The 20,060-nt window shown below is 41.0% G+C and overlaps 1 long non-coding RNA gene across 1 annotated transcript; it reads left to right on the forward strand.

The window, feature by feature from the left end:
* The first annotated feature begins 7,725 nt into the window (after nt 1-7,725).
* Nucleotides 7,726-9,866, forward strand: LOC139078511 (uncharacterized). Its single transcript, XR_011531502.1, has 2 exons — nt 7,726-7,849; nt 9,147-9,866. It is a non-coding gene; the product is annotated as an uncharacterized lncRNA (long non-coding RNA).
* Nucleotides 9,867-20,060: the final 10,194 nt, after the last annotated feature.

A 20,060-nucleotide genomic window follows, 5' to 3' on the forward strand; every position in this document is an offset into this window, starting at 1 on the left:
CTGTAAGGTTCCTGTGAAGTCTTTAAAATACCACACGTATGTTTAGTTATTGTACCACTAAGTACAATATTGTCTTTAGTTTTGACAAATACTCTTTATTAAGGACATTTCCACTTATTCTTAGTATACTAAAATGTTTTTCTTTTTTTTAAATCAGATGTTGAATTTTGCAAAATGCCTCTTGGTTTCCATAGATATGATCATACTTTTTCTAATTTTGTGATAAAGTAATAAATTATATTTGTAGAAGTTCTCAAGGATGAAATATCCTAGAATAAACTTACTTGATCATGGTTTGTTATATTTTTAATAAATGTGCTGGATTTAATTACATGTATTTAAGATTTTTGCACCACCAGCCGCAAAGCAAGATCATTTGGTAATTTTCTATGTTATCTTTCTCAGGTTCTGTCATGGAGGCTACAGTGAAAAAGAAAAATTCCCAACCTTTTCTAGGCAGAAACATAAGAAAAAAACGCGAGGAATAATCTGTTACTTAAAGTTTTCCTGGAGCACATCCCTCAGCTATTTGGGAGCAGATGTGTGACTCTTCATGTCCTCTCTGCTTCCTGGTCTGCTCGGGTTTCCCTCCAGGTTTAGGAACCACGACGGCGAGAGAGGAGCAGCGGCCTGGGCCAGATGCCACCCTCCTTACCCCCAGGGAGTCTTGTAGTAATATTTCTACCCATGGCTTCAAGCATTAAAAGATTTCGTCTACCAATCCGATTGCTTTCATCAAGGGAAAAACAAATATATTCTTTCTTTTTATTAATCATATCTGAGAACACAAAAATCAGTAGCAGCAAAAATAATAACTCACAGCAATAAACCAAGATAAAAATAGCATGAAACTGGCCAGATCCCAGGCTCGTGAAAAGAAACAGGCCATTCCAGTTAGCCTCTGCGGCCTTATTATTTGTAAATGTTTGGTTTCTATTAAGCTTTAGGAAGTATTGAAAATAACTCACAGAAGTGCTCAAATTACCACTGTAGCAATTTACAGGGTCAAAAGCCCCCATATTGGGGAAACTTTGCAATTTTATTCTTTTAAAAGCATAAGCTAAATGCAGAAGAATGGATCCGCTTCTGAGGAGAACCCCTCCTGTTCTAACGGGGTGAGAACTGCTTTGGACACCGTGACGATTTAAGTGACGTTCCCACAGGCTAACCAAGCATGTAAGTTACAGCTGAGGGCGCGCGACGGCATGTCCCCATCTCACGAGATTGCCTGGGCATGGTCCTCGCTTGTTCACACCGTGGTCTTCCCTGTGCCCACAGATCTCTGCGAACAAACCATGTCCCACCTAGTCCTGATGTCACAGTGCTGCCCATCTCCTACGGCCTTAGAACTGAGTACCCCTGCCTCTGATTAGGGCTCAGGGAAGCCTCAGATATGGCAATCCAGTAGGAGGGTAAATGTTTCTGTAGGGGATTTACAAATGTTTAAATTTGAAATTGGGAAGAGTTTTAGAAAAAATGTACAGTTTTATTCCTTCTTCTTCTCAAGTTCGCTAAATGTTTCCTGAAGTGTCAGCCAGCTACCTGATTCCTTACTGGAAGAACTGAACTGCATTGTTTATAAGGAGATCTCCAAGGATGGGAAATACGAGTTTACATTAATATTTTAAAAACTATGCTTTTGTAGAAAAACTGTAGCGTCCAGGGCAATGGTCATCTTATTGTGAACAGTATATCAGAAAACAATGTCACCTACGGTATTGCCCAACACTGTTGAGGCGGCTAATCCCGAAGATGCCTGCCCTGGGAAGACCGCTTTTTGCAGCCGCGTTCTTGTCTGTGACCTCTCCTGGGCAGCGCAGACCCTCTGTGGTGGGCACAATGCCCAGTGTGTGTAGAGTCTGTAATAAAACCTGCAAGCATCCCAGAGCCGCCCCTCAAAAAGGTGCAGATTTGCATTTGCTTTCTATTCCTCCATCAGCAGTCGAAACTCCCCCTCTGGACAAGCTCAACCACTTCCCAGACTTGCAACCCTTGGTCTAAAATGGGAGAAGATGGCATTCCTATGAAATGATGCTCTAGCATAACCCCCCAAATCCACTGGAGGAAGGAGCCGGGCTGCCCAGATAGACTTCCAAAGGGCAGAAGAATCGGGTGGATTTTAAAAGGAACCGTTCTCTACCCCACCCTGAGGGTGACGCTCAGACAACTGTTAGGGTAGAAAAGTCTGTGGGAGCTCGGGAAGATGCTTGGGGTGATGGACTGACAAGCCGACAAACCCCCTGCTGGTACATCCCACTTGTTAGGGGTGATTGACGTCTGTCTGGAGGGGATGTGGCCTCCTTTTGACATTTTTGTTTGTTCCCCTTGGAGCTTGATGTGGTCCCACTTGCCTTTTGGGGCGAGGTAGTCAGTGTTAAGATTATTTATCAGTCCCACAGGGAGAGGGTTTCTGTGCTAGGCGGTCACATACAGCTAAATGAAGATAGCTGATAGCGGGGCAGAAAATGGCATTTTCTGTGCACACCTGTTCAGGGGTTAGCCAGCTCATCTATAAGAACAGAACAGGGAAATACGAAGTACTCCTATCTTCCAGTACTGCAAGTTGAGATGGGGAGCAGGAGGTGGGAGGAGGGACAAGTCCATGATCACCAGCTGAGCACAGGGGTGGCGGGGACCACCTGCCTGTGGCTCCTGAGCTCAGGCGAGAACTGCAGCCTCTCTTGGTGATCTTTCCAGGCCCGCACTTCTCAGACCTTAATGTGCACGGAATCTTCTGAGGTTCTTGTTCCAAGGCAGATTCTGAATCAGCAGGTCTGGGGTGGGGCCCGAGATTCTGCCTTTCAGACAAGTCCCCAGGTGGTGCCGAAGCTGCCGGCCTGTGGCCAATCTCTGAGAACAGTCACACAAAGCCGGTGCAGAGCTCCAAGCAGCCCGATTCCAGAGGCAGAGCCCAAGGGAGGCAGGAACAAAGCCAAAATATCTCAGAGAAAACAAGGTCTCTCCACTGAGGCAAGAAAGTCACGTGAAGGGGACACAACGGACTGGCCTCTTCCCCTCGAGGCAGAAATCTCAGCAACAGATTCTCGAATGTAGCCCTGGGGAGGTGTCCTTCATTGATGCCTCCCATCCTAGGGTGACATCCCAAGGAACCAGGCTTGACTCCCCATCTTTTTGACATATTGGTTTTCTGTTTCATTCACATCTGTCCTCACCTTCATTTCCTTCCTTCTACTTTCTTTGGGTTTATTTTTCTATTTTCCTAATTTAATTTTTTCTCCTTTTCCTACTACAATATATTCATTTAAGACTATCAATATTTCTCGTAAGTTCATTTAAAAATATTTTCTAACTGCCATTATAATTTCTTATTTGATCTATTGGTTATTTAGAACTATAATTCTTATTTCAAATATATGGAAATTCTTTAGCTTTCCTTTTGTTATAGATTTCTAGCATAATACAACTGTGATCACAGAAAACAGTGTAGTTATACCACCTTTTAAAATGTGTTGAGACTTACTTTAAGGTGCATTATGTGGGCAATTTTTGTAAATATTCCACGAGTGCTTGAAAATATCGTATATTCTGGAGTTGTTGGGTGTGGTGTTTTACTGTATTTCAATGATTTTAAGATGTATGCTCTCCACATCTTAATACTTTGAAACTTACGATGCATTTTATAATCAGAGAGGAACAAGTGACAGTCTCTGACATTGTTGTCATTTCCTGTGCATACATGAATGTATGCATATAGGAGGGTATTTCTGACAACTGCAACCTCCTAACTTTCTAGTAGAAAAGTCATTTAAGGGTCATTTGAGGAAGAAAAGTACACTCTGGTTTTGTCTGAAGTTGGTCCACTGTCACCTTCAGGTAGGATCCAGCGTCAAGGCCCTAGAGGCAGCATCACCGGCTGGACAGCAATGGAGCTCTCTCTTAGGAGTGCTGCATCTCCTACCCTCCCCATGTGACAGGGGATCACAATGTGTGAAGAAACATCAACACTGGTGGCTCTGAGTCTCAAACAGATTCCAAAGAAAGAATTCTCAAAAATGTTTTAGAAATCCCTTATTCAATTTATTTCCCTTATATTTTCCTTTTTACCTATGCATAAGAACAGCATAATTAAATATGAAAGAGCTTTCTCAATAAACGTGGAATAACAATTCTGGGTGATGAGAAATCATTGTGTCACAGTTGACGTCGTTTCCTTTTTTCTCAGTGGTTCATCAGATAATAGTGTGTCTTGCAGTCAACGATTTCACGGATTCAAGGAAATGTGGCCTATAGGTCTGTTAGATCAAGGTCATAGTCATCAAATCTTTACTCTTCTGGATTGTTTGGTTATTGTTATTCTGTTAATTACTGACAGATACATATTAAAATCTCCACTGTGACTGTGGATTTTTGTAGTTCTATCAGTTTTTGCTTTACGTATTTTGAGGCTAAGTTGTCCAGGTGAATTCAATATTTTATTGTTACATAGTGACTCTCATTGTCCCGAATAGTGCTTTTTTCCTCAAAGTATATATTTCCTGGTATTAGTTTAGCTATACCAACTTTATCTAGTTTAGTGCCAGCTGGTATTTCTTTTTTCATCCTTTACACTAACTTTCTATTCTTTTAATGGTTTCTTTAGAAATGACAAAACGCATCCTTGCCTTACCTAGACCTAATATCAGTTGTTACTTGTACTCTTCTCCCAGCCAACACAAGAGCCTTGGAACACTCATGTCCATTTACCCCATCCATCTTCCATGCTATTTGTGTTGTATACTTGAATTTGTCACCATATAAGAAATTATAGTTAATGCTTTTCAAAGTCAACGTTATTTTATATTTAGCAACACATTTGCCATTTTCATTGCTCTTCACTCTTTCCTGTATCTTTGACTTTCCATCTGGCATTGCTTCCCTTCACCTAAAAAGCACCGTATAGAATGTTAGCGCAGGTCTCTTGACAGCCAACTCTCTCAATCTGAAATGTCTTTATTCACCTTCGTTCTGGAAGGATCTCTTCACTGGGTATAGGATTACATGTTGTCAGGTACGTTCTCTCATCCTACTAAAGCAATCATTCCAATGTATTCTGCCTCCATTTCTGCTGTCGGAATGTCGGTGTCAGGATGACTGGAGCCCCCACCCCTGGCCTCTGGGAGTGCTACGGGAAGAGAGCTCTCAGCTGTCAGCTCTCTCTGGGGACTAACTCCGTTGAAGAAACTGCCTGGTCCGAGGGCATGCCTCTTTCCAGGAGCAGGCCCCATTCACTGACTGACCAGTACAGAGGAGTAAAGACACTCACTCCAGCTCAGGCTACTCTGCAGGGCTGCCCCAGGGCCAGAGATCCCTTGAGGGGTTAGACAAAGGCTTCACTGGAACTGCACCGTAGCTCGGTCTCTCCGCAGGTCAGTCCTCTTCCTTAGCCCGTCCACAGGGCTCTGCCTGTTACACCTGCCTTCCCAGAGTCTGCTCACCAGGGACCCCACTCTATGACAATGAGAATCAGAAGTGGGCCCAAAAGATGGGCACTGCGATGGAATTTCCTGCTAGGTCACCCCCTTCTTGCCTGGCAATGAGGACCCCATCACTGGTGGCAGGTGGGGCACAGACAGCCCAGCACAGGGAAGTGGTGCGGTTGTTAAAGCTTCCACTGGTGGCGGACTGGAGGAAAGCATGGCAGTGACCGAGGCCACGTATCAGGACTTTGAGACAGGTGGGGGAAATCGCAGCTACAAGGAAAATGGAATTGGGATGACCTTTGGGAAAGATCATAAAAAGCTGCAGTGAATCAATTACCAACTAAAAGCTGAGTGTGGAAGCAGAGGCTTCTTTTGCTGTGTGTGAATAGGCTCCTACCTCCTGCATTGCACGGGCAGAGAAAGCCGAGAATCGGTCAGGCCAGGGCTTCATTGCGACAGCCCCAGAGCTCCACATAAGGTTGAACTCACAATCAAGGCTGCAACTCCAAGCAAGGTCAGGCCATGGCTGGGAAAGGATGAGGCCCTGAAATGTAGGATGGGGACATATGGGTGAATGCTTCCCCAAATGGTGACTCTCCAGATTTCCCTGAACCTCTGAACCTGCACAAGCGGCTGTCTCCTGCCTGCTGAGGGCTAACGTCTGCCCCTTGTTGAGGACACTTCAGAGTCTTCTCCTCTACGAAACCCACGTGCCTCCCTCAGGACCTGCCTCCACCTCTCTCCTGGCTTCCAGGCCAATAACTCTGGTTAAGTCACAACACAAACCAGCCTGGCATTGCTGGGCCTTAAAGGGAGGAAGGCGACCACACCCCAAGAAGCTGCAGGACCTGGTTGGCAGGTACCAGCAAGAGCTAGGGAGTCCACGTGAGATTGGAGGGCACTTCCAAGGGAGCCAGAACATAAGACTGAATAAGGCAAAGCTATCTGAGCAATTTAGAGAATCAGAGTTATTTCCGCCAGTAAATCTCTTGCGTGTCTAATCCCCTCTTGGAGGATCCAGCCAGCACAGCACTGCATCGCAGCTCAGCTTCGTCCCTGCCAGCCCTGCTTCCTTCCCTGGACTTCCACGGTGCTGATCCCAAGAGCGTTCCTAACAACTCTCTCCCTGCCAGCCCCACCTCAGGGTCCACTTCCTGAGGATCCAGGCTGCCTCTGAAAAGGCCTTCATTTCTTGACCATTCTTTCCCATTTTTTCTAAGTTCTCACCGTTCACTTTTTGCTTTCGTCTGTTGTCTTATTGTCTCTTCTTTGACATCTCATATATCTCCTTTTGAGTTCTTCTTTCAATGGGATTACGTTCTCGTATTTCATCAAGCTCAGAGAGATGTTCATTTCTACGATTCTTTTACTTCTGATGGATATTCTTCATCTGCTTGTATTGGTTGTTACTGTCGTCTTCTTGGAGGAGAATTACTCAGTAAATGAGGACAATTCTCTCTGGATTAGCTCTTCTCTGAACTGTGTGGGGGAAAGGATGGGTTGATGGGGAGAGCAGTAGCTTTACCCCAGGTGTCTTCTGGAAGGACTTTCTCATGAATCAGCGTCTCCGAGCAAGGATGGGGTCTGCTCGCCGGTCTCAAAGGTCCATCTTATGGTACGCGGGCCCGTGTGGTTTGCAGCAAAGCCCCGATGCTCCAGGGCACTAGGGGTGTTAGAGCAGCGAATACTGAGCTGACTGCTGTGAGGATTCCCTCTCTGATGGTCTCCTCCCAGCCCTGGTTCACTTGCAATGCCAGGTGTGGACGCCGCAGGCCAGGACCCTCAGTTGGAGCCTTTAAGGTTGTGCCACTCCTTTGTGGAAAACTGTATGCCGGAAAAGACCTGTGGGGGTCTGCATGTGCTTTTTGGTGTCATGCCTTGATTTGATCCAAAATTTGTTGTATTTGGCAGTTATTCTTTGTAACTTTGATTTTTCCATGTATTTTCAGTGAAAATGATATTTTCTTCTCTATTGCTCATTCTTTTCGTTAAGTTGGCCACTGGGGAGGGAAGCAAACTTGGCCCAGAATCCTGAAATAAGTTTTTACAAGCTCTTTACATTGTATTCTTAAAACACATCCAGTTTGCTTTAGCGCTTCAACCACATAGCTGTAGATTTGTTATATCTTAATTTGTAAGAAATTAGCAACACAAATTACAAAAGACACAGAATAAAGGGAAAGGTATTTAAAGCATGAATACATGGCACGTAAACATAGACATCATTCTCTTACTCATGCATTAGAAATTTAGATCTGGAAAACAGTTTGGGAAAACAAGACGTCCGTTTGGGATTGCCTCAGAGAAACAAAACTGGTCAAAAACACCAGCGGCCGTGGCTGTGCTCACAGCGTTCTTCGTTCCTCATACAGACGGACGTCGAGGAGAGATGGTGATATGGTCCTGGAGGGAAACGAGCCAGTGCAATGGTGAGTGACTCCCCGTGTGTGAAGTCATCTGCATCGCGTCAGGATGAACATCTGCCACATACACTCTGTGTGGCTACAGTATGCCACAAAAGCATTCTTTGTTTCTCTCTGACCCTTGGTCTCATTTTGTGAGTTGGAGATTGGTTCACAAGATGAGGCTTTTCTGAAGGACCTTCACTGAAGACATTTAATGAAATTTCTTTGCAAGCAATGCTAATCTAATCCAGTGTCTTTGTCTCCACTGTGTTGTTAATCTGACGCGATTCATCGCGCATGGGGAGGGAGGAGGTGCGGGCGGGGAGAGTAATCAAGCTCGCTGGTTTCCAGCCGTCTTCCGTTAGTCTTATCAAGCATCTAAATGCCAGCTTGGGATCAGCCCGCACGCCCCAGAGTTTTCTGCACTTTCACTATCGAAATGACCGGTTACAAAGGAAGAAAACTGACGGTGACTCAAACCAGACTCGGTGCCTGGGTTATAAATTAAGCAGCTGTTATTCCAGCTCAAAGGAAGAGAGGAGCAGTTCATAGTTCAAAAACGTAAACCACAAATTTCATGAAAACACCATTTCGTTTATGAAAGGATGGTTAATTCCATTACGTCTTTCAAATCCATTAGCAACACATGTAAAACCAATTGAGGCCAAAGTGAGAAAAATCTTATCCGTCTCCGGATTTCAAAGCAATTGAAAATGAATACAGAGCAAACTAAAGAATAGCCCAAAGTTTTCCGTTCTTTTTAGGAATTAGAAAATATTTCTGGTTAAAGAGAGAGTATGTTCCAGTGACAATCCTCACAGCTACATAGATGGCAAAGTCTTTCTTCATTTCATCCCTGAATTTACCCTATGTAGTAGGCATTAGTGGCCACCCAAAGATATCAGGTCCGAATCTCTGGACCCTGTAAATGTTACCCTTATAGAGAAAAAGGGTCTTTGCAGATGTGACTAAGTTATGGATCTTTTTTTTTTGAAGATTGACACCTCAGCTACCATCTGTCACCAATCTTTCTTTTTTCATTCTTTTTCTCCCCAAAGCCCCCCAGAACATAGTTGTACATTTTTAGTTGTAGGTCCTTCTGGTTGTGCTATGTGGGATGTCACCTCAGCATGGCCTGATGAGTGGTGCCATGTCCACACCCAGGATCCAAACCGGCAAAACCCTGGGCCGCCAAAGCGGAGTGCATGAACTTAACCACTTAGCACCGGGGCTGGCCCCTAAATTATGAACCTTACATGATGAGATTATTCCAGATTATCTGAGAGGGCTCTAAATGCCATTACATGTGTTCTCTTAAAAGGAAGTCAGAGGGAGGTGATGCATACACAGAAGAAGAGAGGCCATGCGAAGCTGGAGGCAGAGATAGGAGTGATGTGGCCACAAGCAAAGAAATGCCGGCAGCACTGGAAGTTGGCAAGGAACGGATTCTCTCCCAGAACTTCTGGAGGGAGCGTGGCCCTGCTGAGAGCTGGACTTCAGCCCTGTGAAACTGCTGTTCAACTGGCCTCCAGAACTTTGGGAGAACAAATTTCTGTTGTTTTAAGCCACTAAATTTGTGCTAATTTGCTATGGGAGCAACAGGAAACTAATACACCTTATTTCTGTAGAAATATGGTGTGGTTTTATTTCATCCTCTCCTATCACTTAATTAAATCACAGATATGACAAAACTGAAGCATAAAACAAAGCAAATATTTTGTAGAGTTTGACTACTAAACACTTCTTTAGATAAGTGTACGTAAAAACTGGTCTGTAATTATGTTGTGTCAATGTCTGTTTCCTGGGCTTGATATGTAGTCTAATCACGTATGCTCTTACCATCGGGAGACACTGGTAGAAGTGTACACAGGACTTTTCTGTATTATTTTTACACCTTCTTGTGAGTCTATACTTATGTCAAAATAAGCAGCTAGAGAAAACCTTTTCTATGGTCAGTCTTTTGTTCTTTTGCTCTTTTTATTGATGGTTTCAGGATTGAATGAAAGAAAAAATAAAAGTCCATTTGCTCTTCAAGAGAAAATACTCAAATCAGTGGCTTGTGGAATGATAGAGGATTTAATATCCAATTTTTCCAGAAGCAATTGCAGGGGGCGGACAGAGGGAGAATCCTGACTGCTGTGGGAACGCGCGCCAGTGAGAGGGGCACAATACAATCATGCTGCCTTCACTTGCTCAGATGTCTTCGTGGAAAATAATGATATAATAGTCAATGCTGGAAGCCAGCTGGAGAGCTGACTCCAAGGTGTTGTGGTCTTTCTACCAGGATGACCAGTGCCTCTCCTTGACGTGGAAAAAGCCTGGGGCTGGGATGTTACAGGGCCCTCAGGGTGAGAGTTATGTCCTTCCTACAACCAGATGCTAACTGGATAACGCAAGAAGAAACCATCATTTACCAGCCTCCCAGAGCACAGTAACTCAAAACAGTGAATTCCTGAGCATTACAGAGGTAAGGAATACCTAAAAATAATCTTTGGTACCTTCTTTCCTCCTGCCCAACTTTGCCAAGATTCAGCCAAGAAGCCCAATGCCTGTGTGACCTCTTAGAGTTCTGACAAAGCAATATCCCATTCTTGGGGAAATAATTGAACCCTTTGCACTAAGTTACATAAAATAAAGTAACCCTCTGTTCTTCCTCATGTACATTTTCAGGTACTACACTCATTCACTCAACAGGTATTTATGATATTCCAGAGACTATTTTGGGCACCTGGGATACATAGGTGAACAAACAGTGACAAAGATTCCTGCCTTTAGGAGCACACATTCTAGTAGGGAGAAACAAACACAAATTATAAGCATAATAAATTTTAAAACAAAATTTTATATAAGGTAGTAAGAGAAGGGCATATTGAAAAGATGAGATTTGAACAGACTTTAAAGGAGGTGAAGAGCTGAGTCATGTGAATAGCTAGGAGATGAGCACGGCAGATGGAAAAGCCAGTGGAATGGCTCTCAGGTGGGAGCAGCTTCAAGGAAGAGCAAGGACACTCCTGTTCTTGAGCATGTGAGATGGGATACTCTATTACACAAGTTGAAAAGTTTGTTTTAGGTAGAAACAGGGTTAGTTCATCTCTGGCACTGGTTCTCAAACTTTAATGCACATCAGGAAAATGTGGAGAGCTTGTTAAAACACAGATCGCTGGGGAACAGCACTTCCACAATGGTGGAGTGAGAATGGGTTGGCAAATCTTTTCCAAAAAAAGAAATAATAAAACTGGGAAAAATTATCAAAAGACAACTTTTTAAGCCTCTAGAAATCAACCCAAAGCATACATAAAATTGGGAAGGGTTTATTCAATAAATCTACCGAACCCTGGGGAAGAGCAGTCTGTTTGTGGCACTTTTGTCTTGGGCTGGTCCTATTCCCAGCTCACAGTTCTGTCAGTGTGGGGTTTCAATCAGGGCATGCAAACTGTAAGTTTTGCTACCACAGGGTGATGACTTGATTTGGAGCGGAGAGTGGGGAAAACTCCATCCCTCTGGACATTGTGGGAAACAATAGCAAGCCCAGAGGCAAAGGAATGGGGAGCACTACTCCAGTCAGCCTGACATTATAATTCTGGTTTGGGCCAGCTGACTGGCAAACTAGCCACGAATTTAACTGGGAAATCCAGGGAAGGAGACAGCCAGAGTAGACCTTGATTAGCTCCCACATGTTTCTGCCAGAATGAAAGTGTGTGCATATGCACAAAGCTACCTGCACACTCAGAAGAGAACAGAGAGGATCCTAGTGGTCCTCATATCTCTGGTTAAACATGAAGTCATGCACATACAGAGAGGAGACACAAGAGGGCTGGGTAGAAAGCAAGAGCCAAAACAAATTTGTAAATGACATGAATTTTGAATGATTTCCCCAGCCACAGACAGATCTATTGGCAAATAGAGGAAGCCTTACTCATTCAAGATGTTTAAACATAATCCCTGAGCAATCATTGGCGGACGACTAAGGTAAAGTGACGCAGAGTGACCCATAAGAAGTGAAGCATATAAATGAAAACAGAAATAAAGAAAGAGAGAGAGAAACTAAGCAGAGACATCAGTAATCACACACCACAGACGAGACACATACCCCAGAAGTAGTTCAGGTAAACAGCCAAAATAGACAAACAAGCAAAGAAAGAGCAACAGAAACAACCTTTGGGGTGACACAGGGAGAGAATCATAATTGCTATACTAAATTATCTAAGATGTTCAGTTTTCAACAAAATACTATGAGACATGCTAATAAACAGGGAATTGTGACTTATACTCAGGAAAATAAGCAATTGACAGGAACTGACTCTGTGGAGGCCAAAATGTTGGAGTTTAGAAGACAAAGACTTTGAAGCAGCTCTTATAAATACGTTCAAAGAACTAAAGAAAAAAGAATAAAGAAAAAATTGAAGAGATTCATGAACAGAAAAAATGAGAGCCTCAGAGACCCATGGGACACCATCAGATGCATAAACATTTGTGTAATAGAAGTCCCAAAAGGATAGAAGAGAGGGAAATGGGCAGAAAAAATATTTGATGAAAGAATGACCCCTACAATTCCAAAATTTGATTTAAAAAAACCTTAATCTATAGATTTAAGAAGCTCAACAAACTCCAAGTAGGATAAACACAAAAAGACCCATACCTAAAAACCTTGTGGTCAAACTGTTGTCAAAGACAAATGTTGAAAGCAAGAGTAAAATGACTCAGCACATAATGGCAAAATCAGTATGATTAAAAACTGACAGAAACAATGAGGATCACAAGGCAATGGAACGGCACATTCAAAGTGCACAAAAGGAAAAAAACCCCATCAATCAAGAATTCTATATCCAGAAATGTTACCCTTCATAAATTAAGACAAAATAAAGTGGCTTCCAGATGAGCAAAGGCTAAGACAATTCACTGCTAGCAAACCTGTCTTACAAAAAATACTAAAGAAGCCTTCCATCTGAAAGAAAATGACACTGGACAGTAGCTAGCTCATATCCACACACAGAAATAGAGAGCACTGGAAAAGGGAAATATGTTGGCAAATATAACAGACTATAGATATTTTTCCTCCTTCTTTTATCTGATTTTAAAGACATAATATTGTACAAAACCATAATTATGAAACTATATTATTGGGCTTATATAAAGATGTCATATATGTGACAATAGCACAAAGAAGCTATATTTGAGCAAAGTTTCTTTATCTTATGGAATTAATATTATATTAATCTGAAGTAGATAGTAATAAAGATGTATATGGCAAAACTGAGAGCATCCCTTAAGAAAATAAGCTGAACGATATAATTAAAAAACAAAGGAAATAAAATGGTACACACAAAAATATTAATTTAGCACAAAAAAGTCAGTAAAGGAGGAAGTAAAAAAGAAAAAAGACCTAAGGCGTATAGAAAATAAATTAAAAAATGGCACACATAATTAATCAACAGTACATTAAATGTGAATGGTTTAAACAATCCAACCAAAAGAGACAAGTTGTCAGGCTAAATTTCAAAAAAAACCAAAAGCAAAACAAGATCCAATATATGTTGTCCGTAAGAGATATACCGTAGATTCAAAAACACAACAGTTTTAGAATACAAGGATAGAAGAGACACATTATGCAAACAGCAACCATAATAGAGCCAGGGTAGCTACACCGATATCAGGTAAAATAGAATTTGAGAAAAAAACTATTAGAGACAAAGAGGAATATTTTATAATGATAAAAGGGTCAAAAGTATCAGGAAGACATAATAATTATAAACATATACACCTTTAATAATAAAGTCTTAAAATATCTGAAGCAAAACCTGACATAATTTAAAAGGAAAATAAAAAAGTCAACAACTGTGGTCAAAGATTTCAATAACCCTCTTTCAATAATTAATCAAAATTATATAGAAAATCATTAAGGATGCAGAAGACTTGAACAGCACTATCAACCAGCTTGCCATAACAGGCATATAGAGAGAATTCCACCCAACAAGGGCAGAATACACATTTTTTCAAGTGCACGTGTAACATTCCCCAGGATAGACCCTATGCTAGGCCGTAAAACAAATGTCAACAGATTTTAAAAGATTGAAATCTTGCAGAGTATGCTGTCCAACCACAATACCTTACATTAGAAGTCAACAACAGAAATTTAGGAAATCTCCTAATATTTCAAATTAAATAACACATTTCTGAAAGACCATGGATCAAAGAAGATATTGCAAGACATATGAGAAAATATTCTAAACTAAATTAAAATGAAAACACAATATATCAAAATCTATGGGATGCAGGTACAGCAAAGATTAGGGTACAATTTATTGCTTTAAGAATCTATATTAGGAAGGATCTTAAATCCATAACCTAAGCATTCATGTTAGGAAGCTAGAATAAAAGAGCACACTAAATGCAAAGCAAGTGGAATGAAAGTATAATAAAGATTTGAGTAAAATATTGTATGATTTCATATATATGAAAAGTCCAGACAAGGCAAATCTATAGAGACAGAAAGTAGATTAGTAGAAGGAAGGGGGTTCATGGAGATTAACAGTAAAGGTGCACGAGGGATCTTTTTGGGGTGATGAAAGTGTTCTAAAATTGATTTATGATAACGATTGCTGTATTAGCCAGGGTTCTCCAGAGAAACAGAACCAATAGGCTGTGTGTATATAGAGAAAGACATTTATTTTAAAGAATTGGCTCACACGATTATGGAGATTAAGAAGTTCCAAGATCTGCAGTCTGTAAACTGGAGACGTGGGAGAGCCAACAGCGTGGTTCCAGTCTGAGTCTGAAGGACTGAGAACCAGGAGAGCCAAGGTGTGAGCTCTCGTCTGAAAGCGGCAGACTTGAGACTTGAGAAGAACCTCTTTCAGTTTGAGTCTGAAAGCAGGAAAATACGGGTGTCACAGCTCAGGCAAGTAGGCAAGCAGGAGTTCCCTCTTACTCAGCCTTTTTGTTCTGTTCAGGTCTTCAATTGATTGGATGAGGCCCACCCGTGTTAGGGAAGGCACTCTGCTTAACTCCCTCTCCTGATTCAAACGTTAGCCTCACCCAGAAATGCCCTCACAGACCCACCAGAATTAATGCTTGACCCGATATCCTGACACCCTGTGCCCCAGTCAAGTTGACACATAAAATTAACCATTTGTGCAACTTTGTAAATTTACTAAAACATCTTTGAATTGCACACTTGAAATTTGTGATTTATATGGCATGTAAAATATGCCTCAACAAAGTTATTAATAAAAGAAAACAAAAACAATAAAGAAAATCAATAAAATGAAAGGATGCTTCTTTGAAAAGATCAACTAAATTGACAAATCTTTAGCTAGCTTGACCAGGAGATGAAGAGAGAAGATAGAAATTACCCAAATCAGGAATGAAAGATGGGGTGTCTCTACCAACTGTGATAGGCTGAGGGCAGCTCCACCACCAAGACGTCCATGTCCTAATTTGCAGAACCTGTGAGCGTTACCTTACATGGCAAAAGAGAACTTGTAGATGTCATTAAGTTAAGGATCTTCAGATGGGGAAATTATCTTGGCTTATGCAGCTGGGCCCTAAATGTAATCACAAGTGGCCTTAATAAAGGGGAAGGCAAGAAGGTCAAAGTGCAAGAAGGAGATGGGCAATGGAGGCAGAGATTGAAGTGATGCCCTTTGAAGACAGAGGAAGCGACAACAAACAAAGAAATATGGGCAACCTCTAGGAGTTAGAAAAAGCAAAGAAATGGATTCTGCCCCGGAGACTCCAGAAAAAAATGCTGGTCTGTTGACACCTTCATGTTAGACTTCTGATCTTAAGACTGCAAGAAAATGAATTTGTGTTGTTTTAAGCCACCAAGTTTGTAGTAATTTGTCAAAGTTGAAGTAGGAAACTAATATAGTGATCCTAGAGAAATCAGAAGGATCATAAGGCCACATTATGCCAAAAATGAGACGACTTAGATAAAAGACATAAATGACCAAAACTGACGCAAGAAGATGGAGAAATGACCTATAACTTGATTTAACTTTAAATGACTTGAATAATCTATAAAAATAAAATATTGGGTTAGTAATTAAAAACCTTCCCAAAGGAGAGCAGCGTCAGCAAGACAGTGGGGGCCTAGGAAACTCCAGGCCCTCATTCACCTGTGGGAACATTCAAAACAGCTAGAGAATGGCTAAAGTAACTGTATAAGATCTCTGGAAATCAGTTAAGATCTACAGCAACCAAGAGAATGCCCAATCAACAAAAAGCCACAAATTAGTAGGAAATTTCTTGGCACTTTTACTGGCCATCGTCCCCGCCACTTTCCAGCACAGTGCAGTGAAGAGAAACAAACCAATTTCTGGTCCTCTCCCTTGGGCCAGGAGGCGAAGAGCAGAATTTCTTTGCGACATTCTAACCTGTGTGTGAGCTGGAGTTCAGACAGGGAAAGGTGGCATAGTTGGATCTCAGACTGGCAAAAGCCACAGAAGGCAGTGGTGGGTACCATGGCATGTGAAAACTACAGGGGACCTGCAGACCTAGAGACACCTGGGGGAAGAGATTACAGGCAGAGGAATTGGATAGAACATCTAAGGGAAAGTGGGAAAAATGCAAACACACAGGCCCAGTCAGGACACATACCCAGAAAAGACCTTATGCCTTCAACTCAGGCTGATCCCAACGCCTGGAACATGCCCTGCTAACAAGTCTTTTCTGCCAGATGGCAAAAATCAGGAGCGGTGGTTGTTTTTTCAAATGTCCAATTTTCAACAAAAGATCAGAAAGCTTGCAAAGAAACAGGAAGACATGGCCCATTCAAAGTAACAAAGTAAATCTCCAGAAACCGTCCCTGAAGAAACAGACATTGGACTTACTGGACAAAGACTTTGAAAGAACTGTCTTAAATATGGTTAAAGAGCTAAAAGGAAAACGTTGGGGCTGGCCCCGTGGCCGAGTGGTTAAGTTTGCGCGCTCCGCTGCAGGCGGCCCAGTGTTTCGTTGGTTCGAATCCTGGGTGCGGACATGGCACTGCTCATCAGACCACGCTGAGGCCGCGTCCCACATGCCACAACTAGAAGGACCCACAACGAAGAATATACAACTATGTACCGGGGCGCTTTGGGGAGAAAAAGGAAAAAATAAAAAAAAAAATCTTTAAAAAAAAAAAAAAGAGCTAAAAGGAAAACGTGGATGAAGAACTAAAGGAATTCAGGAAAACGAAATGAAATATGAAAAAAAGGGGACTATTAACAAAGAGACAGAAATTATTTTTAAAAAGAACCTAACAGAAATTCCAGAGCTGAAAAATACAGCATTATGCTGATACCAAAGCCAGACAAAGACACTACAAGAAAAGAAAAACTACAGACCAATTCCCTTTATAAATACTAATGCAAAATCCTCAACAAACACTAGCAAACTGAAAACAACAGCATATTAAAAGGATTATACACCATGACAGAGAGGGTTTTATCCCTGGAGTGCAAGAATAGTTCAACGTACAAAAATCAATTGATGTAATACACCACACTAACAAAATGAGGGCAAAAAAAAGACACGATCATCTCAAATGATGCAGAAAAAGCATTTCACAAAATTCAACACCCTCACATGATAAAAGTGCTCCAGGAATAGAAGGAAACGACATCAACAGAGTAAAGGCAATATATGAAAAACCCACAGCAAACATCATACTAAATGGTGAAAGAAGGAAAGCTTTTCCTTCAAAATCAGGAACAAAATGAGGAGGGCTGCTTCCACCAGCTACATCCAACACAGAATGGGAAGCCATAGCCAGAGCAATTAGGCAAGAACAAGAAATAAAGGATATCCAAATTAGAAAGGAAGAAATAAAATTATCACTGTTCGCAGGCATGATCTTGTCTGTAGAAAACCCTAAAGATTCCACAAAGAGAAAATTGTTAGAACCAATAAACTAATTCAGCAAAATTGCAAGGTATAAAAATCATTTTCATCTCTATATACTAACACTGAACAATCTGAAAGAGAAATTAAGAAAACAATTCCATTTACAATAGCATCAAAAAGAATAAAATACTTAGGAATAAACTTAACCAGGGAGGTAAAAGACTTATGTACTGAAAACTATAAAATGTTGCCGAAGGAAATAAAAGAAGACACAAATAAATGAAAAGACATCCCATCTTCACATACTGGAAGACTGTATATTGTTAAGACATCAATACAACCCAAAGCCATCTACAGATTCAATCCAATCCCTATCAAAATCCTAATGATATTTTTTTGCAGAAAGAGAAAAATTCACTCTAAAATTCATATGGAATCTCAGGGGACCCTGAAGAGCCAAAATGATCTTGATAAAGAAAAACAAAGTTGGAGGTCTCACAATTCCTGATTTCAAAATTGAATACAAAGCTACAGTAATCAAAACAGTGTGGTTCTGTCATAATTCAAACATATAGACCAATGGAATAGAACACAGAGACCCTGGAAATAAACCCTTGCATATATGGTCGAATAATTTTGACAAGATACCAAAACCACCCAATGGGGAAAGGACAATCTTTTCAACGAATCGTGTTGAAACTGGAAATCCACATGCAAAAGTTGGACCTTTACCTAATACTATGTACAAAAATTAACTTAAAATGGATTGAAGGCCCAAACATAAGGGCTAAAACTATGAAACTTACAAAAGAAAACACAGGAGAAAAGTTTCAGGACATTGGATTTGGCAATGATTTCTCGCATATGACACCAAAGCACAAGCAACAAAAGAAAAAGTAGATAAATTAGATTCATCAAAATAAAAACTTTTGTTCATTAAGGGACACATCGACAGAGTGAAAAGGCAACCTAGAGAATGGGATAAAATATTTTCAAACTGTGTAACTGATAAGGGATTAGTATGCAGAACATATAAATAACTCCTACAGTTCAATAAAAACAAATTTTAAAAATGGGCAAAGGACTCAAACAGACATTTCTCCATGGAAGATGTACAAGTGGTCAACAAGCACATGAAAGATGCTCAACATGACTAGTCACTAGGGAAATGAAAATCAAAACCACAATGAGATACCATTTCACACCCGTTAGGATGACTGCTATCAAAAACGAACAGAAAATCACAAGTGTTGGGGGGGATGTGGAGAAATTGGAACCCGTGTGCTTTGCTGGTGGGAACATCAAACAGTGTAGACACTGTGGAAAGCAGTGCGGCAGCTCCTCAAAAGTTAAACATAAAACTACCATGTGATCCAGCAATTCCACTTCTGGGTGTATACCTTAAAAAGGGTATATATCTTTCAGCAGAGATTCTAACAAATATTTATACACCCATTTCATAGGAGCATTATCCACAGTAGCCAAAATGTAGAAGCAATGCAAGTGCCCATCAACAGATGAATGGATAAACAGAATGTGGTATATACATAAAATGGAATATTATTCAGTCTTACAAAGGAAAGAAATACAACACATGCTATAGCATGCATGAACTTTTATGGGTGAGACATTATGCTAAGTGAAACAGGCCAGTCTCAGAAGGACAAACACTGCATGATTCCACATACATGAAGTACCTAGAGTAGAAAAATTCCTAGAGACAGAAAATAGAGTGCTGGTTGCCAAGGGCTGGGGGAGGGGAAAACGGGGAGTTATTGTTTCAGGAATATGAAGTTTCATTTTGGAAAGGTGGAAAAGTTCTGGAGATGTGTGGTGGAGATTGTTGCACGACAATGTGTGTGTACTTAATGCTGCAGAACTCTACACTTTAAAATTATAAAATGGTAAAGTCTATGTTATCTATATTTTATCACAACAAAAAAAAGAAAGAGAGAAAAATCTTCCCACGAAGAAAAATTCCTGAACCAGATGGCTTCACAGGTGAATTCTATCAAATAATACCAGTCCTTCACAAACTCTTTGAGAAAATAAAGGAAGGACTCATTGTATGAGACCAGTATTATCCCAGTAACAGAGCTAGACAAAGACATCACAAGAAAAGAAATACACAAATCAATGCTCCTGATACATATGGACAGAAAAATTCTCAATGAAATATTTCAAACTTAGTCCAGCAACATATAAAAATGATTATTCACTATGACCTGATGAGACTTATCTCACAAATGCTTTACCCCTGATTCAGGAACAAGACAAGGATATCTACTTTTTCCACTCCTGTTCGACATAGTACTAAAGTTCTAGCCAGAGGACTAAGGCAAAGACAGAAAATGCAAATTAAAGGCATCAGATTGGAACAAAGAAATAAATCCATCTTCATTCACAGATG

This window comes from Equus przewalskii, chromosome 22 (assembly GCF_037783145.1).
Source record: "Equus przewalskii isolate Varuska chromosome 22, EquPr2, whole genome shotgun sequence".
In the NCBI taxonomy this organism is placed as follows: Eukaryota; Metazoa; Chordata; class Mammalia; order Perissodactyla; family Equidae; genus Equus; species Equus przewalskii.